At 29.4% G+C, this 25,168-nt stretch overlaps 1 long non-coding RNA gene across 2 annotated transcripts in view; it reads left to right on the top strand.

The window, feature by feature from the left end:
* Window positions 1-24,925, top strand: part of LOC129907821 (uncharacterized) — a 147,467-nt gene extending 122,542 nt beyond the window's left edge. Inside the window, exons 5-6 of one of the 2 annotated variants that reach the window (XR_008771180.1) lie at window positions 2,661-2,982; window positions 24,393-24,925. This is a non-coding gene — a long non-coding RNA (uncharacterized LOC129907821). Of the gene's footprint in view, window positions 1-2,660; window positions 3,209-24,392 lie in introns of those variants that run through there. The other variant, XR_008771179.1, reaches the window with a different exon arrangement.
* Window positions 24,926-25,168: the final 243 nt, after the last annotated feature.

The raw sequence follows: 25,168 nt of genomic DNA, 5'->3' as shown, positions 1-25,168 counted from the left end.
CCTTTTTCGATAAACAAAAATTAAAGCTATGATATTTGATTAACTTTTTGTAATAATCCAGTAACTAGACATTATTATCTTTCAATCAAGCCATAGAAATCTAAAAAAATATTTAATGGAATATTTTTTACGAATTTTTAAAAATATGTTACATGAGAGTAACGCTGGGTCCGAAAGGGTTAAAAACAGTTAAATAAATAACAAAAAATCTTCATTTAACGCAAATAAAAAGTAAATGAAATGTACATACGACTGGGTCGTATCTACTGGCTCTTGCATTTTAAATTATATACCTTTATCTTAGATAATTTTTGGAAGTTAAATCTTTTTAAGTTTGGAAATCACGTACAAATCATCTGTAACGAGTTTTTAGCAAATCTATCAAACATTTTGAGCTCTTTTTCCCCCATTTTTTCAAAAATATACTTATAACGGATACATGGTATAATTTATTGGCAGTCTTAAAGGTACAATTATTGGCAGTGCCAACGATTGATGTGCGAAAGCACGCATAATTGGCACCCCCTGCCAATAATACCACTACCTTATATGGGACCATATTATTGACACCCCTTTTTAATTAATTTGAAAATATTTTTTATATAAAAAAAACAATTAAAAACATTTAATTTATTATATATTGTTAAGCTAAAAAGAAATAAATCTTCATCTAAAAATTAAAAAAATAATCAAAAATGGACAATTACCAAATCCATTGTCTTTAGCGGGAACACTGTATTTTTTGCACTTTTTTCATGAACTTAGAACGGCTTTACTTTTTTACTAATTAAAGGGACTGAGAATGAAATAGACCTGAATAAATAATAACACCGGCACACAAAATAAAAAAAGTGTCATGTACCAGGAACCAGACCTATCTTTCTACATGTTTTTGGGCACGCTGAATTCGAATTTCAAGTCCGTTTGGCCCTGTCACCCTCCAGTTTTGAGTTAGATGCAAAAAACTAAAAAAAAAGGAAGTTTTTTTTGCCTTTTTTGGGGTCTTTTTTACATATTTCTCAAAACTGAAGGGTGTTCGGGCAAAACGGACTTGAAATTCGGATTCAGAGGGTCCAAAAACATATAGAAAAATAGGTCTTGTTCCTGGTACATACAACTTTTTTTTTTTGTGTGCTGGCACTGTCGCGAAATTTCGCTTTCATCCCCGGCACACAAAAAAATAAGTTCCATGTACCAGGAACCAGACCTATATTTCTATATGTTTTTGGACTCGCTGAATTCGAATTTCAAGTCCGTTTTGCCCGAACACTCTTCAGTTTTGAGAAAAATGCAAAAAACTCCAAAAATGTCATAAAAATCCAAACAAAATGCAGTCACAGCACAAAACTGGAGGGTGACCGGGCCAAACGGACTTGAAATTCGGATTCAGCGTGCCTAAAAACATATAGAAAGATAGGTCTGGTTCCTGGTACATGACACTTTTTTTATTTTGTGTGCCGGTGTAATTGGTACAAAAATCGGGGGTGCCAACCATTGTACAACTTACGCTTTCTCATATCTCAAAGAAAGGCCAATCCCTTTCAGGAAGTAGTAGGCAAATAAAGGTTGATATTAATTTTAATTTGGTCCCATACTTCCATTATGTGAAAGTTCAACTCTTAAATAATTACTTCAATGATTTTTATTAATTTTATATCCAAACTTTACGCATTTATAGTTTTTTTTTGTTGGTGAAACTCCATATCTTACTTCAGATTTGCCTAACTTTTTTTTTACAAAATAACTAAATAAACAAAAACAAACTCTCCCAAAATACCGTTACTTCAATACAAATTCTAACACACTCATCTTCAAAAACTCAAGTATTCTATTTTGGATTTCCTTAGTCATCATCATCATGACCATCATCAACGTGCACCTTTAGTGTGCGGGTGTTGAATTCCAATGCAACTTAAAATAAAAACACTACATCAGCATAATGATATGCAGTAATACAAAAGAAAAAATACAAAAAAAAAAAACTGAAAGAAAAAAAAAAAACATATCCTTGGAACCTAGATTGAAAATTATCTAGCCGCAGGAGATGGAAACTCTATCAATATTTTTCCTTTTGCAATTTTATAATACTCCCATGCACCCCTCCAGACTCTTGAATTCCACTGTAAGTTTATATTCTACAAAATATAAATACAGCTTGCACATGCACACACACATCAAACTTACAACATGATGTCTAGAGATAGTTTGATAGCTTGAGATGGCTCTCTACGACTACTCTACATGGCACATGTTTTGTGTGCAATCCAGTAGGTGTGCCCTCTAGGCAACCTAATGAATTTTTCATAACCACTTGCTCTCCTCGATGAAGATGCGCCGCGGTAGCCCATGGAAAAGGGGGTGAAAGGATGGGGTCCAATAGTTGGTTATATTCGGGACGATCCTTGGGAGGGGATATTCTTATTTCATTTGTTTCCAGACCACACAAAGTGGTTTTTACTTGTAGCAACCTAAGTGTATCTTTTTTGATGTGATGCTATGCAATATGTGTGCATACCGATTCGATAGAACATGTATCTCCTATCTCTCTGAATATAAATTTACATTTTATCCTTCTATGTTAGTTGTTTTTTTTTTTTTTGTTCTTCATTCTTCTGTTTTTCTCATATCAATTTTTTTTTTTGTATTTGTTCTCCTTGCAGCACTGGAATTGAAGATGCTAATACTGATATCACCACCAGAAGCGTCCGCCAGAGACAACAGCTGAATTCTTGGTATAATATATGTAGCACCCAGGATATAAGTTAAGCACAACATATGCTAATGGCGGAAAAAGGATACGTGTTCATTGATTGAAAAATATAAAAAAAAAAATATACAAGAAAAAACAGAAGAAAAAAAATGTAATACGAAGGATGAAACTAATGGAAACCTTCAGAATGAACATTGGGGTTAGAATATATATTGTCGAGGACCAGCAACCAGCAGCAGCATCACAATGCTATAAGGATATATTGGAATGTGGTGAGTCAGTGTCAATAAATTGAGAAATGTGTATAGGTATTAAAGGACAACAAGATAGAGGATAGGATATGTTGTCGATAGCGATATTGATTGAATCGGAAATTTCTGTGGGTTTCTTCTTTCTTTTTGAATTAATTTTCTTCCAAAGTTAGACATTTGTATGATATTTAATTTGTATACTAATTTTGGCAGGAAAAAAATGACTTCTTTAGCTGAATTCACTTCGAACATGAAATTTTCAGTATACTGTTGATTGTCCAATTTAGAAGTTTTCTAGCATAAATATTCTGCATTACCGAAGTATTGTTAACAATAATCAGCGATTTAAGCTCCCAAGAGTCATTTTATCACTTTGGAAAATGATTTCTATTTATGTTAAAAAAAATTACTGAACCTCTCCTTTTTGAAGTGAAAACTTCTTTAGTATCGTAGTGATTTGAAACAAGATGAAACGAAAAAGCGACACGAAAAATCAATTGATCATAACTTTTTTGTCTTAATAGATAGGTGAATGAAATTTATACAGTAAATAGGTAATTAAATAAATTATGATTGTGCAAAATTTCAATTAATTTGATTTTCAAAATTCTGAGATAAAGGTGAAAAGATGTTCTTTTTCCAAACACTTTATATCTTTTGATCTAGAGCACATAACAAATTTATTTAACTTTAATACGCATGCTGATAATATTACCTTTCATTTAATATATCACACAATAACGGTACGTGCTCTACAAGTTATATAATCTTTAATTGAAAAACTTGAAAAATACCTCAAAACACCTGTGAAGATTTGTTGCCGATGACCAGCCAGCAGTAGTTTGAAATTTCGAAATGGTTGGCTTAAAAAAAATTCTTACTTTTTTTGTAGGCATGGTAGAAATATGATTGAAGCGTCATATAAAAGGTGAAATAATAATGATATAAAATTTAATATAGGTTGTCTTTTAAAAAATGGATTTAATGGCGTTAGAAGAGAAAAGAGATTGATTGTTTTGCTATTTTTATGAAAACTAATTGGGTTAAAAAAATTCTAGCTTTTTTTGTAGATGTTGTATAGACATTAGGGTGGGTCAAAAAAATCGAAATTCTTTTCTTTGGATTGGTACTCCGAAAAATCGATTGCTAGACCCCTCTAGAATATACACGCCAAATATGAGCTCTTTATATTAATGGGAAGGTCCTCCGCTTTGCAATTTTCCATTTTTACATCAAGCTTCTACTAAAAAAAAATAATTTTTTTATTAATTGACTTTTTAGCAAATTTCTTTTCATATTCTTGTAGGTAATTGAACGCTCTACAAAAAAGGCCTTACACACTTTTTTCGTTTATCTAACCGTTGAATAGATATTTGAGGTCCAAAAATCGAGAAAATCTTTAAAAATTCGTTTTTTGTTCTTAATTTTGTAACAAATTGAAAAATTATAATGATCAAACGCGCAAGACATATTCTTGTTGGAAATTGATTGCTCCACAAAAAAGGTGTTATTAACTTTTTTCATTAATCTAACCATTTTAAAGATATTCGAGGTCAAAGTTAAAAAAAAATATAAAAACATTTTATATTTTTAAAAAATTTCTAATTCACTGAAACTTTATTATTTTCAAATTAGCAAGATATATTCTTGTAGGGGCTTAAACGTTCTACAAAAAATTCCTTGGAATGAAATTGATTGCTTTAACCGTTTAGAAGATATTCGTATCCAAACCAATGCTCACTGATTTCAATAGTTTTCTTATGACCCGTATGCATTGCGATTTGGATACGAATATCTTCTAAAAGGTTAAAGCAATCAATTTCATTCCAAGAAATTTTTTGTAGAACGTTTAAGCCCCTACAAGAATATATCTGGTTAATTTGAAAATAATAAAGTTTCAGCGAATTAGAAATTTTTTAAAAATATAAAATGTTTTTATATTTTTTTTTAACTTTGACCTCGAATATCTTTAAAATGGTTAGATTAATGAAAAAAGTTAACAAGACCTTTTTTGTGGAGCAATCAATTTCCAACAAGAATATGTCTTGCGCGTTTGATCATTATAATTTTTCAATTTGTTACAAAATTAAGAACAAAAAACGAATTTTTAAAGATTTTCTCGATTTTTGGACCTCAAATATCTATTCAACGGTTAGATAAACGAAAAAAGTGTATAAGGCCTTTTTTGTAGAGCGTTCAATTTCCTACAAGAATATGAAAAGAAATTTGCTAAAAAGTCCATTAATAAAAAAATTATTTTTTTTTAGTAGAAGCTTGATGTAAAAATGGAAAATTGCAAAGCGGAGGACCTTCCCATTAATATAAAGAGCTCATATTTGGCGTGTATATTCTAGAGGGGTCTAGCAATCGATTTTTCGGAGTACCAAATCAAAAAAAAAAATTTCGATTTTTTTGACCCACCCTAATAGACATGGTCCATATAAATATTTTGAGCTGAAACAATAAGCTTTCAGATGGTATAAAATTGATTGAAGGTTGTCATATAAAAAAAGTGATGGAATAAAAAAAAGTTATATTTTTTCGATTTTTTTTTTAAATGATTTTTAAGGTTTCACTTCAACCACGTGTGAATTGCACACATGATTTTTTTCCTCTTCGCCTCCGCACACCAGTTCAAATTTTTCGTCCTATTTTATGTCAATAAAATCTTTAAGGATGACTTTTTTTTTTTTTGATATTTCGCTTTAAACTAAATCATTTATTTCTGAATTGACACCTCTGGCACCCCTGACAGTTAGAAAAATTGACTTAAATATTTTCAACTCTTTCCATTTTTTTTTTGTACCCACTTGTATTTTGGTCTCAGTTGGCTGGAATATATAGTAATTTTCTATGAACATTCACGACTCTTACGTTGTCGTCATTTTAAGTGTAGATTGTCGACATCGTCTGGAATTTGTAAAATGCAGACGAAGACGCGATGTGTATGGAGGACTTTTTTTTTTTTTCTTAGAAATAATATTCCCATCTGCATTCAGCACAATTCGTTCTTTTTGGATGAAAATCCTGTATTTTTTTTTTTTTTTTTTTTTTTTTTGCTGACACTTAAAACTCACATGGGTCTTGAGTTCTTGACATTAACAAATGTTTTCTTGGCAACCCCTTTATTATAATGTTGAATAAGTGCATACAAGTATAAGAATATAATATAAAGTGAAAGGCGTGGAAAAAGAAGCTTTAACTGATGATGGAAATTGGAAATGAAATAAGTTATATGCACTTAACAGTAAAGTGCTTAAAGATATTGATCACTTTTTTATACAAAAAAAAAAAGGTTTGAAATATTATGTACTTGTAAATGTAACTTAGGTTAGGAAAGACTTTTTGATGGCTTAAACTAATGGACAAAATGACAGCAAACAAGGTTAGTATTAAAGGTCTGATTTTTTGTCAGCTTTGAGGAACACTAATAACAGTGAAATTTTGTCTTACTTTTGACTTTAAATATCTTTTGTTTACTAATAAACAAAGCACTTTATAAGTTCAACCCAATGAATCAGCCCAGTTACCAATAAACTTCTTTTATTAACCCTCTGTCGGCACACGGGTGCGAATTTGGTACCATAAACATAGGAAAATAACAAATTTTTCAAAAAAGTGGGTGCAAAAATGTCTCTATATGATGTTGAGAATATGTTTTTTTGAAATTGTGAATACAATATTCGAATTCCTCGGAAAATTCTACATCAATTTCATATGCGTTTTCTCTATAAAATATGAGACATAAAAAAGTTCTAGCGACATGAAAAAGTAGGAGCCAAATTCACACCCGTGTGTCTATCACGTCACAAAAAAGAGGTGTGCCTATAGAGGGTTAAGTTACACAAAAGTTAATAATAGATTTTTTAATTTTCACTTAGGTACTCGTAATCGATTCAACCGATTTCAACGAATATTTTTATACCAAAGCATTTTAGTATCCTACAATTAAAAATACAAATACAATTTTTTAAAAACACATTTTCGGATTTAAAAAAAATCACATAAAAAAAAAAAATAGTCGATGTCTGTAAGTGTAAATAGTCGACTTCTAGGGTATATTTATCAAAAACAGCTTATTCCACTTTTTTACTTGCGACATGTAGGTAATATAGAGAAGGTCTAGGATTCGTAAAAAAAATCGAACTCGAGAGTCGAGATATTAATTTTACATGACATTACGATGATGGAGAATGCTAAAAAAGTGGGTCCGGTAATTCTGGCTGTCTGTTTGTCTCTCTGTATGTTCCTCGGTAGTAAATAGGTAGACCGGTGGTAAATAGTTAGACCCTAGAGGAAAAATTGAAAATTTTTAGGGCCAAAAATAACGGTACCTGTCATATAACGGATATAGAAAAGTTAATTTATTTCAAAAACGGTTCTTATGTTAGATCGTAACCTAAGATCCTCCTCTTGAAATAAGAAAAATATTTTTTTTTATCGTTATTAACGGTATTTGCCATAGAACGGTTTTTTTTATTTATGAATTTTTCGTATACGACGAAGTAGATTTCAACCAAATTTTTTATACAGAAGCGTTAAAAAAATTATTTTAAAAAATTTCAAAAAACATATTTTTAGATTTTAAAAAAATATTTTTTTTTTGAAAAATCAATTTTTTGAAAACGTTTTGATGAATTGTATTGAAACTTTTTTTTTTCTAAAAATTCTCTTATATACAAGAAATAAAAAGCATCTTGGTTTGTGTAAAAGATGATTTAAAACGTTGTTTCATTAATTTATAAAAACTAATTTTGTGGAATAAAAAGCTTTAATATTAGAGTTAGAGTTACCTATTTTTACCATAAGAGCAAATATCTACGTGCGACCACAATCGTGCATTTTATTTCTAAAGGACTTAAAAAAAAATCTTCTAAATCGATATCTGGAAATTTTTGAATTGGGAGAAGTTGCTAGTAAAATTTTCTTTTTGTATCTAAACTTAACTATAGCTATCTCAATTGCCTTTTGGATACATAAATTTCAAAAAATAAAAAAAAAAATATATTGGTTTTCCATTCTCAAAAAACCAAAATAATTATGTCTTTTAGCTCTACGGTACTCAGCTTCAAAAGCCTCCAAAACAAATTAGCTTGGAATGTGTAAGATCATTAATTTCTTTGAAAACAGTTTCCATAGGTATAAAAAAACAAAGTCTTTAATAATTTTTTCTTTTTTCCAAATGAAGAATTTAATCGCCAAGCAAACGTGTTTTCTTTAAATACCTAAATGAAAGCTCTCATAATATCTGCTGAGTTTTTTTTTTTTTTTTTGTCATTAAAATATTCTTCAAACATGTAAATGTACTTCAGTGGACAACAAATTGAAATGGCAACATTTACCCCTATGAGTGTCATTAACAACTACACTTGAAAGTCCTTACCAACACGCAATTGTAGACAATAATTACCAACAAAAAAAAGAAATACTAAAAAAATACAAAAGACAAGAAAGTAAAATTAATAAAATGAAACCTTTTTTCCTTTTTAATTATATACACAAAAACGCCCTCTCTACATGATGTTAGCTGAAAACATTGAATGAACAAAAACAACAATATGAAGTAGGTATACTTTCTACACACAAATAAACCCTGAATACACCCTTCTTTTCATCCCATTTACACCACAACATACTGATTAATTTAAGATACGAATGCCTCATATAACAAACCATCCACAGTGTATTTTCTTTTAATAAAAAAAAAGACTGAATATAATAAAGGTGCAAAAATGAGATGAATTTTTGCTCCTTAAGGTTTTCAAGTTGACGACAACTGTAGCATGGCGCGCGTATTAATTTACCACTCAGCCATAATACATCGTTACCTCCGCATCTTATCGTGACCATAACTTTTGAACAAGCGCGCTAACATAAGGACCAACTACTTCTAGTATATCTTTGTATGTTCTCTTATGATGAAGAAAAGCCATAATGTACAATTTCATGAAAATGTACGTATGTGGTGGATATATTATATGAACATCTTCCTCTATACACTTTGTACAATTATATGAAGAAAGGCAAACAAAGATAATTTTCACGTTTTGTCTGGGTCGGATTTAATCAAAATAAGGTAGGCCCAAGGGGCCGGGCGGTTATAGCGATTAGGAAAATGAATCAGGAAAAATTTTCAAATACCTACATAGATATTTTTTGATGTTTTCATTCGATTTGAAATACAAATGCTATGTCGATATATAAATGGCTCAAAGATTAAAAAAAAAAAATAAAATATACAATACTAGCTGACCCGGTGCACTTCGTTCCGCCATTTCTTGTATTTATTTCTAATTTTCGACTCTGTAATTAGTTAATTTTGAAATGAAAAAGAGGATCAAAACTTGAAAAGTTCATAAAATGAGTTTAAAAATATTCACTTTTAAACTTTTAGCAAAAGTGGCCTACCTATGCAAAAAACTTGGGAATGCGCATAACTAAAACCTATATTTTTTATTAGTTTTAGATTTTTTGCAGGCTTTTAAAAATTCAAAAAAATTAAAAAAAATACTTAAAAATGTTCCTAAAAATTAGTTGTTTTTCAAAAACTCATATTTCAAAATACAATGCCTATGAAAAAAATCCGTTTTAGACCTCTAAGTTTTTTTTTTAATATCTTTCTCATGGTGTAACTCAAATTTTTGTGCAAAATTTTGCGTACCTGTAATTAGTATTTTGTCGAAGGTCTATGACTACAAAAAAAACCTTCACAACTTGGTTTTGAAATTTTTTTGAATTTTTTCAATACCTTTTTTAACTATTGAAAAAATTTGTCTATCATTTAAAAAAAAGTCAACTCTTTACGACTTACCATTTAGAAAATAGCCTCTTTTTTCAATGTCGTGTTACCCCTATTTACCCTATAAAATCTAAAAATTTTTTTTGCCTTAAACCTTCTCCTCTTATGCCTCTTTGATTTAAAAAAAAAAATCAAGAAAATAAGTCAGTCGGTGTGGCCGGTTATATATAATAGATATTAATTTGTTTTCCTGATGCAAATTCATTTTTCGTGCCAGCCGATTGACATTTGAAACCAAATAAAAAAATCGTTTCCTTGGAGCATTTCGAATTTTGTCTGTTCCACTGCAAACGAAAAAATATTTCGTGATGTATTCAAATCAGGAAAAAAAGAAAGTGGGTAGATTTTGCATTTATTGCATCTGTGTTCGTTTTTCATCTAACCAAAACCGTGTTTGTAGACTTTCTTTGAAACCATTTCAGGCAAAAATAATTGTGCAGGTATATTAATCTCTTTTTTTACTTAATCTAATCTAATGGCTAGATCTCTGAGGACAAATTTGTACCTTTCAATTATCAAAATAGTGATTCGGAAATAAAGTATAATTTATTTTGAAATGGATTTATATATGAATTTTCATGCAAAAGTTCCGTGTGATGGCAGTCGAATTTTACAAGATTTGCTATGTCTCCATTTATATTATACATATTTTACCGACTTCCAAAAAGGAGGAGGTATTCAATTCGTCTGTATTTTTTTTTTTTTATGTTTTTTACCGCATAACTTTCCACAGAGTCAATCAATTTTGATAATTCTTTTTGTATTGGAAAGCTAGTGGCTGCAGTGTGGTCCTATTTCAATTTCGTTCAGTTAAAGCCATAGGAACTATTAAAAATACCATAAAAGCCCGTTTTGAATCATGGAAGTCGGTTTTGTTTTTTTGATAAAAATGATTATTTCAAAATATTTTCACCATCAGTTTGAAAAGTTTGAGTGATTTACGAAAAAAAAAATTATAAAATTTAAGTCATTTAAGAAAATCGTAAAAAAATTCAAAAATTTTAAAAAATGTTTGCACCTACGCACAGTGTGACAATTCGCACATTTAGCGGGATTTAATAAAAAAAAAAAACAACATACATGAATGTAAACAAAAACCAGTTTCTCTTAAAGCCTAAACCTCCCCCTCAATGAATATGCACATTTTTATGCGTTAGAACTAAGCACAACAACAAAAAATTACTTTAGAAATTAACTTTTGTATTATTTTTAGGAGAATGGTCTGATTTAGTGCCAAGTGGATTTTGCTTCTGTTGCAAGTGGTTCGTGAGGTTTAAGGGAAAAGTTTATTTTTTTTTATATTTAATATAATATTTGTAATTATAAACTTAAGTTTTTTTTTTTTATAAATTGTTGTCATAAAAATGTGGTGCTTGGAAGCGAAAAAATAGTGAAAAACTATGTGTTTTATGTGTTCATTAGACAAAAAGTATAGTTTTACAGTGTTTTTCAAGGTTTAGACCCTTTTTGTTTTAAAGCTGTTTATATGTGGAACCAAAAAGTGTTTTATCTTTTTGCGCACAGGTGCGACACTCATACAAAATTTTTCGTATTCTAGGATGACAACCGAAATTAGGAAAAAACAAATTTTTGATATTTGGATTTCGAAAATCAAAATTAAGCGTTTCGATGCTGTGTTTTCCTTCGTTATGGATAATTTTAATAATTTTTCATTTTCTGAAGAGGCAATTAAGTCAATAAAGGCAACCTTCAAAACTTTATGCTTGAGAAAAACTTGTTTGACGAAAAAATGGCCAAATGTGGTCGTAAAAGAGAACGCTTTGAAATCAATAATTGTGATTGGTTAAATGAAATCATTAAACTGCCACGAATTGTTTAAAATGAAATTCTCTTATCATCTATAACATCTTCGTGACAAACCTGCTACATTTGCGCAGAAAAACCATCTGAAGTGAACATTCAGCTTATAGACTAGATGTTAAAGTTTGGCAGGTTAGAGATCAAGGGAGTAAAGAAAAGGTCAAAGCAAGAACAAAATGATTCAAGATTGATTTAGAGCTGAAACTCAACAGCCCGGCAACACAAATGATGGCAACACTTCCAGAAGATTTTTTAGAGATGAAGAAAAAACTGCTGAAATTACAGGAATTGATATTGAAATCATAAAAAAGTTTCACATTATTTTAGAAGCGCTTGGGTCTGGGTATGTAATTGACGTAGATTCCTTTGAAACATTTGCAAGAGATACGAGGGAGCTATATATCAGAAACTATAGCTGGTTTCATATGCCAGCAAGTATTCATGAAGTTAAATATCAAAGACCATTTTTGATAGTGGCACTGTTAAAGCCAAGGTTATGGAAAATAGCAAAAAAAAAAAAATCTTTTAAGAAAGTAGTTTCCTTATTTTTCAATTTTCTCAAAAACTAGAAGGCATAGGAACATATGGTTTTTAATGTTTAATAATGAGTGAATTAAAGCAGTTGGATTTATCAATCAATTTTGTATTGATATCCACAGTCTTTAAAAATATAGTCCTCTATGTGTTTCTTAAAACTTTTTTTTCCCAAATTTTGACTTTGAAATTGGTTATTTCAAAAACTATTTATTAAAATAACTTGATTTAAAAATAGGAATTTAGTATAAAATGTTGGCTTTTGAAAAAGGTATCATTCATAACTGTAAGTGTTGCCATCGTTTTTAAATATTTTTTTCTTAATTTAAGTAATTTTAAGTAATTTTTTAGAAAATTGCCCCTCCCTCTTAAACAGGGAGGAATTGACCCCCTCTCCTGTAGTAAAAAATGCTTGTATTTACCTCCTCTACATGAATTCGTTACAATTTTTCACCTTGTGAGCTATCGTACTTTTGCCCAAAAATGACCCCCATTAAACCTCTTTTGTTTAAAATATGAAAGAATATTAACAAAATTGTTGTTTCATTTCATTTTGTATATATTTGTTATAAATTCTATAAAAAAAAATCCACGAAAAGTTATCATTTGTGAGCGTTATTAACTAAATCCCTCTAAATGTGCGAATTGTCACACTGTGCTACGCCGAATTCATTTACACTCAATTAATTTTAAAGTTTAAAGGGAAAATAAAAACAAGGCCAATAAAATAAAAAACCATTTATAATAACCAAAGTCATTTCCTTTTGTTTATTTAGAACACTTTTATTTTTTAAAACTTCACTAGCATCGAATCTATTATAGTTTCTCGTACTATTCTTGACAAATCACATGTTACACTTCTTAGCCAATTTTTACCAAAAATCCGCTTTTATTGAAGAATCTTTCCTGCAAACATCAATCTGAAGCTAATTCATACTTTAGTCTAATAATTGAGGTTAGGTAATTGACAAGGCCACCAAATATTAAATTGATTCTGTTTCATTGAAATGTACCATTATTCAAATTTTTCCTAAGCTTGAGGTCATTGCACGGAGAAAAAAAAACACCAGAGATAACTTTACTTCTGGTATAGGTATTTAATCATAATATAGTTAAATGTACCAGAAATTAGTTAAATATGCCAGAAATAAGGTTAATTAAAACAGAAATAAAGTTATCCCTGCAATGTTTTCTCTGTGTGACAGCTTTACTTTCTACATTATATCCACTCAAGACTCCTTTGTCATTATGCCAATTGAAATAAGTGTTAGATAAACGTCCCACTTGGAAAAAAATTTACAGAATTTTGTGAAACGGCTTCCCTTTGAATAGGAGGAACAAGTCTAGTTTTGACTTCCGCTCATATTATCGCTGAAGATCTATTTTAGGATAGGAACGATTTTGTTTTAGGTTTTATTGAAAACTTGAAATTTTTCTGGCAAGCATTTTGACCCATGAAATATTTCTGGCATGAAAAAAAAAAATCAACCCTTGCAAATACTAGGTAATTTGACAGTTTTTGTTTAAATTTTAAAATCAATTATTGGAAACCATTTTTGTTTTCGTACTTAACTAGTCCAAAATCGACCGCTCATACAATTTTAGCTTTGCTGCTATCAATATTGCTGACTGAGTGTTTTAGGAGTCTATGTTTAATAGAAAAGCCAGTAAACATGAAAACATACAGGGTGTCCCAAAAGTAATGGATCAAACGAAGTATGCTGATTGGGGATCTTAAGGGCTCTCAGAATTTGGTAACTTGTTCATCCCAAATCCTTACGGTTTTCGATTTAATGCAATTCTTGTGAAATTTCGAAAAATCCCTACTTTGCAACAGTATTTTGCTTCCTGCGCCCACTATTGATTTTTGTTTTTTTAAATTCTTTTACAAAAACATTGCCAAATAATTAGGAACAATTAATTAATCAAAATATTTTTTATTCCATACGCCATTTCGATGCAAATTAACTAACAGTTTCAAGTTTTATAAAAAATCAGTTTCTTACTTTTTTTTGAGAGCAACACCGTTAAAAAAATTTGTACGGTATAAGAATGGTTTATTATTTTAAAAAGTTGCCCTGTTATTGTAGTTTTCAAAAAAGTATAAAAGTTACCAAAGTTGCATTTAGATCGCAAAATATTACAATTTGAATTCAACAAAACAGGGTTTTTCAGAACAAAAAACAACCAAAAATAAACACATTTTCTCGAACTGTTATTTGTTTATTTTTCTTTGAACAAAAGCCTCTATTTTTGTTTGTTTTTTTGCTCTGAAAAACCCTGTTTTGTTGAATTCAAATTGTAATATTTTGCGATCTAAATGCAACTTTGGTAACTTTTATACTTTTTTGAAAACTACAATAACAGGGCAACTTTTTAAAATAATAAACCATTCTTATACCGTACAAATTTTTTTAACGGTGTTGCTCTCAAAAAAAAGTAAGAAACTGATTTTTTATAAAACTTGAAACTGTTAGTTAATTTGCATCGAAATGGCGTATGGAATAAAAAATATTTTGATTTATAAATTGTTCCTAATTATTTGGCAATGTTTTTGTAAAAGAATTTAAAAAAACAAAAATCAATAGTGGGCGCAGGAAGCAAAATACTGTTGCAAAGTAGGGATTTTTCGAAATTTCACAAGAATTGCATTAAATCGAAAACCGTAAGGATTTGGGATGAATAAGTTACCAAATTCTGAGAGCCCTTAAGATCCCCAATCAGCATACTTCGTTTGATCCATTACTTTTGGGACACCCTGTATAAATTTTAGCTAGCAACTTGTCAAATCCATCCCTGAAAAACAACCACACTATGATGAATCCTTACTTTGTAGAATGTAGAGCAATAACATCAGCATGAAATCCTCTTTATTAAAGCATAAGTGGCAAATGTTTCCCAAATCCCCTACCTATCCCTCCAAATACCCTCGTCCACCACTATATCCATCTGATGTGAATTCTCGGGTATATATTTTATGTGTGATAAATTGCCAGCCAAGGCAAAGTTTATATTACAAGATTCCAAAATACTATATACACTCCGAGAAGGATGTGTATTTTATATCCAGTGATGCTTTTCTATGCCATCATCTAATCCTTATAACTTCTCTTATATATAGCTCAAGAGGATGCATCTTCTTAAGTCTTTCTAGCAATAGAGTTGTATTTTATACAACAACAACACTAACTCTGAGTGTGTTTCTAAAGCTCGTTAAAAAAGGTTTAAGCCGGCACAGATGAAGAAAATAAAAATAAAACTATGTGAAAAGGCCGAAAGAAGTGGGTATTGTGTAAGGCACCAGTGATGGCTGTTGAAGCCTTTTTCTCTCTCTCAAACGACTTCTTAATATCATTACAGGCTTTGCTTGATCTTTTTTTTCTTTTTTTCTCGGGGATAGAGAAGGGAGTTGGTTTGGACTTTCTTCTTCTCTTATTTCCTGTAATATTCGGTGGTGATTGTTCGTGATTATGTGCTCTACTATATCTGAATGTAGTTTACAAGAAAATCGAAAAAACACTCACACTCAAAGTTATAAAAGTTGGGCTTTTCTAGGATATCTAAAATAGGAAGAAAAAGGGTTCAGATATATTTTCAAATAACTTCTGTATAAAGAAGCTAAAAGAGAATAAAAAAAAAAATGGAAAAGCCATTCGAAAGGCTCAAGGCTATAAGACGAGTTGAATGTATTTAAGTGGAAAAAAGGGGCCAAAATCTGAATGGTAAAATGGGTGATGGTTTGGGATTTCGGGTGTAAGTTGATGATGACTATAACTATGCCCTTACATGCAGAGAGTTTCACTATATAAAGTGGGGATTTATTAAATTGGGTTCAGTGGACAGGTTAAGAAGGCTTATGTGTAGTCCCAAAATATTTTGGTTTCTGCTTGACTTAGGTTTTTACTTTGAGGTAGATTTTATTTGCTTGTGTTCACTTTGAAAAATAATCGATAACATATAACTTCGATTCAATGAACCTTGCAACAATTTGATGACTTTAAGACTTTTTTGGTTGGGTCTAATAATAAGAATTCGAATTCTTAAATTAAAATTTAAAAATACCTACATAAATGTATGTACATTTATTTAAATCTTCCTTATTATATTTTCCTTATCAAATTGATTGATTTTCATAAAATCAACAGAAACCTTATTTTTAAATTTGATCCTTTTTTATTCCCTCATCATCCTTGGCTTGAATATGTTTAAAATCAATAAGAACGAAATATATTTTTAATTGAATTGCAAGTAAATTGATATTTTAACAAAAAAAAAAAAAAAACACATTACAGACAAACATAAACATCTCATTTAAAATGTAATATTACATAAAGAGTAAAAACACAACAAAAAAATTTAAATTAAAAATAAAAATCTCTGTCATTAAAATGTACACAAATATTCCAAACGAAGGAGTAATTTACGTACGGTAATACAATTTTAATGATTGCCCCAAGCCTATTATCTTCCCTTAATAATAAAGCCCTAGCACCACCCTAAGAAGCAAAATAATAATATTCCCCCCATGCCAATTTTCCATTACCATATTGGCGTGTAAAGGAAGTCATTTTATTGTTTCTCTTTCACTATGATGATGATGAAAATTGTTTTATTTTATTTTGTATAAATTCGAAGGAAAATTTTTTATAATTATTTTCAAAAAAAAAAAAAAAAAAAAAAAACCTGACTATGTTGGTCGTAAGAACTTGCTTTCACAAAAAATAACTTAATTGAAAAAAAATTAAGTTAGGAACGAAAAATTATATTTATCTACTAATTTTGCACTGCTTAATTAAATCGCTATGCTGTGAAGGTGTTTGGTTTAGGTCAATTTAAACATTTCTGAACCGAAACCAATATACTTTGCTAATACATAAAAAGTAAACAATAATTTGAAAAATTCTCAAATGTTTGGATGTTAAATTTTCAAATTACCTAAACATTTACCAAAGTTATTGGGTTTATTAGTTTCTAGATTAAAAAATCTCTCATTTGACTACATCCAATCGGAAAACAATTCTTTCGAAAAAATTTCAAGTCGATGCGATGTGATAATTTTTCTTCAAGCATTAATAACTGTAGCAAAATTTAACAATATTTCGTTTTAAGTCCAAGAATACTGATTTTAGTGAACTTCCTGTCCCGTTTATTTAAGCATAATTTTCTTTTTTTGAAGTGAAAACTTCTTTAGTATCGTAGTGATTTGAAACAAGATGAAACGAAAACGCGACACGACTTCAACTTGTTATAACTTTTTTGTTTTAATAGATAGATGAATGAAATTTGTACTGTAGATAGGTAATTAAATAAATTATAATTGTACAAAATTTCAATCAATTTCATATTCAAAACTCGGAGATAACGGTAAAAAGATGTTCTTTTCCAACACACGTTATATCTTTTGATCTAGTGCACACACAAATTTGATTTAACTTTAATACGCATGCTGATAACATAACCTTTTTTTTTATATATCACTCATAACGTTACGTGCTCTACAAGTTACACAATCTTAAATTGAAAAAAAATTTAAAAATACCTCAAAACACCTGTGGAGATCTGTTGGCGATGACCAGCTACCAGTGTAGGAAGTACCGTAATCTCAGTCTGGAAATTCGACATGGTTGACTTTAAAAAATTCTAACTTCTCTTGTAGACATCTTTGAAATAAGATTTATACATCATTATACAAGGTGAAACAATAAGCTTTCACATGGTATAAAATTTTGTATAGGTTGTCAAACAAAAAAATTGATTTAATAGTATGAGAACATAAAAATAAATGTTTTTTTTTGCTTTTTGGATGAAATTTCATCGAGTTTAAAAAATTCTAGTTCTTTTTGTAGATGTCTCATAGACTTGATCGATATATATATTTTGAGGTAAGACAATAAGCTTTCAGATGGTGTAAAAATGTTTATAGGTTGTTAGGTAAAAAATGCATTTAATAGCGTGTGAAGATAAAAATACGTGTTTTTTCGCTTTTTTATGGAAATTGATCGAGTTCAAAAAATTCTAGCTCTTTTTGTAGATGTCTCATAGACTTGATCGATATATAATTTTGAGCTAAGACAACAAGCTTTCAGATGATATAAAATTTATATAGGTTGTCATATAAAAAACATGGATTTGAAGGTGATAGAATAAAAATAGGTAGATTTTTTCTATTTTATTTTTTTTTGCAAGAAAAATGATTTTTTAAGGTTTCACTTCAACAACGTGTGAATTGCACACATGATTTTTTTTTGAAGTGAAAACTTCTTTAGTATCGTAGTGATTTGAAACAAGATGAAACGAAAACGCGACACGACTTCAACTTGTTATAACTTTTTTGTTTTAATAGATAGATGAATGAAATTTGTAATGTAGATAGGTAATTAAATAAATTATAATTGTACAAAATTTCAATTAATTTCATATTCAAAATTCGGAGATAACGGTAAAAAGATGTTCTTTTCCAACACACGTTATATCTTTTGATCTAGTGCACATACAAATCTGGTTTAACTTTAATACGCATGCTGATAACATAACCTTTTATTTGATATATCACACATAACGTTACGTGCTCTACAAGTTACACAATCTTAAATTTAAAAATACCTCAAAACACCTGTGGAGATCTTTTAGCGATGACCAGCTACCAGTGTAGGAAGTACCGTAATCTCAGTATGGAAATTCGACATGGTTGACTTTAAAAAATTCTAACTTCTCTTGTAGACATCTTTGAAATAAGATTTATGCATTATTATACAAGGTGACACAATAAGCTTTCACATGGTATAACATTTTTTATAGGTTGTCAAACAAAAAAATTGATTTAATAGCATGAGAACATAAAAATAAATGTTGTTTTGCTTTTTTTTATGAAATTTCATCGAGTTTAAAAAATTCTAGCACTTTTTGTAGATGTCTCATAGGTCTGATCGATATATATATTTTGAGCTTAGACAATAAGCTTTCAGATGGTACTAAATTTTTTATAGGTTGTTAGGGAAAAAATGCATTTAATAGCGTTAGAAGATAAAAATACGTGTTTTTTTCGCTTTTTCATGGAAATTGATCGAGTTCAAAAAATTCTAGCTCTTTTTGTAGACGTCTCATAGACCTGATCGATATATATGAGATGAGCTAAGACAAAAAGCTTTCAGATGATATAAAATTTATATAGGTTGTCATATAAAAAACATGGAATTGAAGGTGATAGAATAGAAATAGGTAGATTTTTTCTATTTTTTTCAAAAGGTTTCACTTCTACCGCGTGTGAATTGCACACATGATTTTTTTTTTGTATTACCGAGTACTGGAATTTTTGAGTTCTCTTTTTGCCATTTTCTGGTTTCCTTAACTTTATAATGTTAAATAATATCTTGGGTCGTTCAAAACTTGCTCTTTCTTTTACTAGAGAGTTTTTGTGGGCAAAAAATAAAAAACTAATTCTTTCCTCGGAATGGGACATGTTGAACATTATGTATGTACTTCATTTCCGTCATTTGTATTGTATCAGAGTCGAAATTTACTTTTTGACATATTTCAGAATGACATTTACCTTTATTACCTAACCCATCGAATTATTATGGAGTGAACCTCATAAATTTAAAGAGATGTTTACTTGAGTATTTGTCAATTTTCATAAATAAAATACCTCGAATTGGCTTGAAAACACACATTTTCTTAGAATATATTTGTTTTTAAAATAATGCATTGAATTGACGTCGAAGTGTAAATGACGAAAAATAGAATTTTTGAAATTGTTCAGCTTTTATAGTTACCCTTAATACCATATTTTGAATATGATTGAAAAGGGCTTAATGTCTAAAACAGTTGAAAATTTGCAGAATTAAGACTTCCTGTAATGGTTTATGGTCTTGGTTTGGACCTAATTTTGAGCAAAATTTAATTTTTCTTCACAAACCGTGAAGATTTCAAGATCCCTCTGATGGAAATCTTCATTTTTAATGAACAACGTCTTAATATTTTTTTTAAACATTTTATTTTTTTTTTTTTTTTTTTCAAAACTTTGTAAACTATATTTAAATTTGTAATGCAGGTTTAACTCCAAAGTTGTTCACCATATTCCCAAACAGGCTCAAATACCTGCTCTTATACCTTAGCTTAGAGCATTGTCCAATTTACCACTACATTTTTCTTAACTTATTATTTTATTGATCGCATTCATTTTTAGCCTGCGAAAGGATACCTTTCCTTATTTGTGAATGAAACTTGAGTAAAAAAATTTCACTTGGACTGACTTAAATTCCTTAATCGGTATTTAGCTATTGATTGGCATTATTTATAGCATATTTCAGTTTGAGGTTCGATTTGTTAATAGTTTTGCCTTCGGCGAGGACTTAGTTAGAACACTAAAATAATAATTTGAATGTCTAATGCGGAGAATTTTGTACTCGATAGATTCATTCAAACATAAATTTTTTAAAAGTTTTTGTTTTTAATTTTATGTTTTAAAACGGGCTTCAGGTCAATGAAAACAAATATATCTTTGTCACGACCGACGCACTGTTGTCCAAAATGACTTATCTCGTTGCAAAAATCATAACTTTTGAACGGATTGAGGTAGCGGTACAGTTTTTTTTTTAATTTGAAGGAAATTTCCAGGGCTGTTACACCAATGAATTTCAAGAAAATTGTTTTACAGGGTGTTTAGGAATCATCGGCCGAAAACCGATTTTCTTAAAAAAAAATTATTTAAATTAAAATTGGTATGCCATTTTGTAGAAATCACTAATTCACATCTAAAAAAAGTTCAGATTACACTTTTCCATGATATTACGATTATAGAGAATGCCAAAAAAGTTGGTCCCGGAAGTCCGTCTGTCTGTCTGTCTGTATAAGGATCTACAGCCTAAACGGATGGACCGATTGACTTCAAATTTGTTATGTAGCATTTTTTGGAGACCCTCCAGAGGGGTTTTTGGAATTAATTTTTTTGGGCCAAAAATAACGGTACTTGTCATACACCAATTTCAGTAAAGCTGTAATTGCTCAAAAACGGCTCCAACGATTTTGTTTAAAAAATTCAAATGTAAGTTTGAAAATAAGGTCTATCTTCAAATGAAAAAAAATTTTTTGGAAAATCATTATTAACGGTACCTGCCATAGAACGGTTTTTTTTAAATCCGATATTCTCCGAAACGGCTTATTCGATTTCAACGAAACTTTTTTTGAAGAAGCACTTATATAACTCAAATATAAGCCAAAAATAAAATTTAAAAAAAAATAAATTTTGGATTTTTAAAAAAATTTTGCAATTTTTTTTTGAAAAATAAAATTTTCGAAAACGGGACATTGTATTTTTTTGAAATTTTGTTTTTAAATGTGGATTAGTGATTTCTACAAAATGGCATACCAATTTTAATTTAAACATTTTTTTTAAAGAAAATCTGTTCCTTCTGCCTTCATTTTTTTTCAAAGTACAAAATCTCGGCAGTGCGCAAGCATGCGCAGCTAAATATTTTTATTTTGGATCAACAATTGATTGGTACACATACCCTATTCGGCTTAATGCATGGAACCGAATGGATTTTTTACGGTACCTGCCATAAAACCGTTTTTTTTCAAATCCGATATTCTCCGAAACGGCTTATTCGATTTCAACGAAACTTTTTGTGAAGAAGCACTTATATAACTCAAATATAAGCCAAAAATAAAATTTAAAAAAAAATAAATTTTGGATTTTTAAAAAAATTTTGAAATTTTTTTTTGAAAAATAAAATTTTCGAAAACGGGACATTGTATTTTTTTGAAATTTTGTTTTTAAATGTGGATTAGTGATTTCTACAAAATGGCATACCAATTTTAATTTAAACATTTTTTTTAAAGAAAATCTGTTCCTTCTGCCTTCATTTTTTTTTCAAAGTACAAAATCTCGGCAGTGCGCAAGCATGCGCAGCTAAATATTTTTATTTTGGATCAACAATTGATTGGTACACATACCCTATTCGGCTTAATGCATGGAACCGAATGGATTTTTTACGGTACCTGCCATAAAACCGTTTTTTTTCAAATCCGATATTCTCCGAAACGGCTTATTCGATTTCAACGAAACTTTTTGTGAAGAAGCACTTATATAACTCAAATATAAGCCAAAAATAAAATTTAAAAAAAAATAAATTTTGGATTTTTAAAAAAATTTTGAAATTTTTTTTTGAAAAATAAAATTTTCGAAAACGGGACATTGTATTTTTTTGAAATTTTGTTTTTAAATGCGGATTAGTGATTTCTACAAAATGGCATACCAATTTTAATTTAAACTTTTTTTTTAAAGAAAATCTGTTTTTGGGCGATGATTCCGAAACACCCTGTGAAATAATTTTATTGAAATTCATTGGTATAACAGCCCTAGAAATGTCCTTCAAATAAAAAAAAAATTGTACCGCTAACTCAATCCGTTCAAAAGTTATGATTTTTGCAACGAGATAAGTCATTTTGGACAACCGTGCGACGTTTCGATCATGTCCATGAACATTATCAGGTGATGACAAAGGAATCTTTTTTGGTCTTAAGTTATTACCAAAAATAATAAAGAGGTTTTTTTTAAACTTCTATGTAACAAAAAACTTTGCAAAAAAACTCATACAAATATCAAGATGGACACTACTTTCAGATATTTCTCAACCGTTGCGTTATAGACTATTAGAAAATCGGTTTTTTTTTTTTTTTGTATAGGAAAGCCAACAAAAGAAAATAACTCTTGAAGAGGAAAAAGAAACGGGGGGTTATAATAAAATTAATTTGAAAAAATTTCAATTTAAAAAACATCAGGTTCTTGTAAAAAATATTGTACCAATAAATCGCTAAAGAAATAGTTGCCACTACTCAATTAAAGGTATAAAAAATTATCTAAATCTGGTTGTGAATAGTAAACACTTTTCTTTAACATAATTTTCACTATCGTTACCCCTTTTGGACAGGTATTGTATAGCATATTTGATATAAACAACAATACGGAGGTACAAAGAGATCAGTGGGAAATCTCTCATTTTGAGCTCTAGTCGGAAAAAACTTCCAAACAAAAGAGTTGATTTACGAACTTGAAATATGGAAACATTTCTATTGAATTAATTTTTTCTATTCAACCGAATGTTTATTATTTATTGTGATTGTTGTTTCTTTTAAACTGAAAATTCTTTCCTGCGACCCTGCGAGAACTGTCCAAACCAAACTAGGTATCTCATTTAAAAAATTAGAGCTTTTCAGACATTGTACAACAAATCCAACCCACGTTTTCACATTTTTTAGTATCTATTTTAAATAAATTACAAACTATTTCGACAATAATATTTGTTTATCGTGTACCATAAACATCCATATCTTCATAATAAAATTTGTGTTAAAAATCTAAGATTTTTTTATTTTTTTTATTTTGAACAAAAAAATCTTCCACTTTTTTTCTACCATTCTTTAAATTCTCCTTAACGTATTTTTAACAACCAGGTAGTTCATAATTGCAGGTAAAGCTAAAAAAAAAAATAAAGGTACCTCGTTAGCTTTTCCAAGAATTATTGTTGTTATGGTTGTGAATTTAATTAATTTATTTTCTTCACGTTATTTTATTTATTTCCCATTAATACAAAAACAAAAAAAAAAACCGTTTTTGTTTATTTTTCGTGTACCAACCTACCGACTTTCTTTAGATACTGCTGCTGTTGTTGATGATGATTTTCCTCCTTTTTATGGTCCTTTCGTTATATCCTTATTGAAATTCATACCATTCATCATTGACAACAACCACGTGATTGTGTTGAATGACACGGTTGCGAAGAGGTTCTGATGGGTAAAACTTCGTGATTGGGTTGTTAATATTGGGAATTCATTAAGAGCGCAAACGAGCCCAGCACAGGCATACAGCAATAATACTCTATAATATTCTGAATTTAATTACTTTGAACAATTTTCAAGGTAAAATAATAAAATATTCTGCGCACGACATAAAGAAAGGCAAAAAAAGAAGTTAAAAGTGCCTAAAGGAGGAAAAAATTAAAAAAAATCCATATAAAGAGAATGAAAAAGCCTTGAAACTTCTTCATTAAGAAATTAGTTAATGAATACTTTTTGAAACTCTAAATTTTTTTGAGACAGTCGAGAAATATGTTGAATATTTTTAGTACCTTTAGAAAGTTTTTCAAATATGTGTATGTGGTTATTTGCATTTTCTTTCATCTTTTTGAAAACTTAGCTATTTTTACCTTCTGAATACATTCAAAGACTGAATTTTTTATCTGCATTAATAATTCTAATTATTTCTATTTATTTTCAGATTCAATTTTATGACCCTCAGTGAGGATTTAAACAGAGGTCAATTTTTCTATCAGATATAAAAACCTAATGAACAAGGTACGTTAAACCTGTTTCCGAACATTTCAAAAAAATAATACTCTTTTTAGAGGAACTTTAACAACGGTGAATAATTTATTATTCTTGTTTCCTGAATTTGAATACTTACCTACTGTGCGAGGGTTTTCATTTTATAAACTTCAAGTTTGCATGTTCAACAAATGAACAAAACGAACCAAAAGAAATAAAATAAAGAGAAACTAAAGGTATTACGTTTCAGATTAAAATCTCTTAAGAACCGCACCGGAAAGTAAAGTCAGAAACGAAAAATCAATGCCTTCTTACCCATTTAATTAAGGAGTTAGTAGAAGACGGAGCGTGTTCTTGTTAGGTTTGATTTAAAAGCCTTTTTATTTTTTGGTTTTCCTTTTACTTCCGAATTCATTTTGTATCTGTAGGTAAAACGAAATGAAAAATTCAAACACAATGGTTTTCAAAGGAAGAAGGGATTAATTATTATCGAAACTGGTAGTTTTTTTTTTTTGTTTTTCTTGGAAAGAAAAAATCTGCCGGCTATAAGGAAAATATAGTAATAATTATTTTATGAAAATTTATACTTGCATCGCATAAGAAAAAAAAACATATCTTTTGCTTGTAAAGTAAAAAATTTTAAATTGAAGCTAATTTCTAAGAAAATATTTGTTTTCCAGACAAATTGCAACTAAATATCTATTCTGTTAAGGATACAAAATTTAAAGA

This window comes from Episyrphus balteatus, chromosome 1 (genome assembly GCF_945859705.1).
Source record: "Episyrphus balteatus chromosome 1, idEpiBalt1.1, whole genome shotgun sequence".
Taxonomy (NCBI): domain Eukaryota; kingdom Metazoa; phylum Arthropoda; class Insecta; order Diptera; family Syrphidae; genus Episyrphus; species Episyrphus balteatus.
This window is presented reverse-complemented; position numbering and strand designations above follow the sequence as displayed.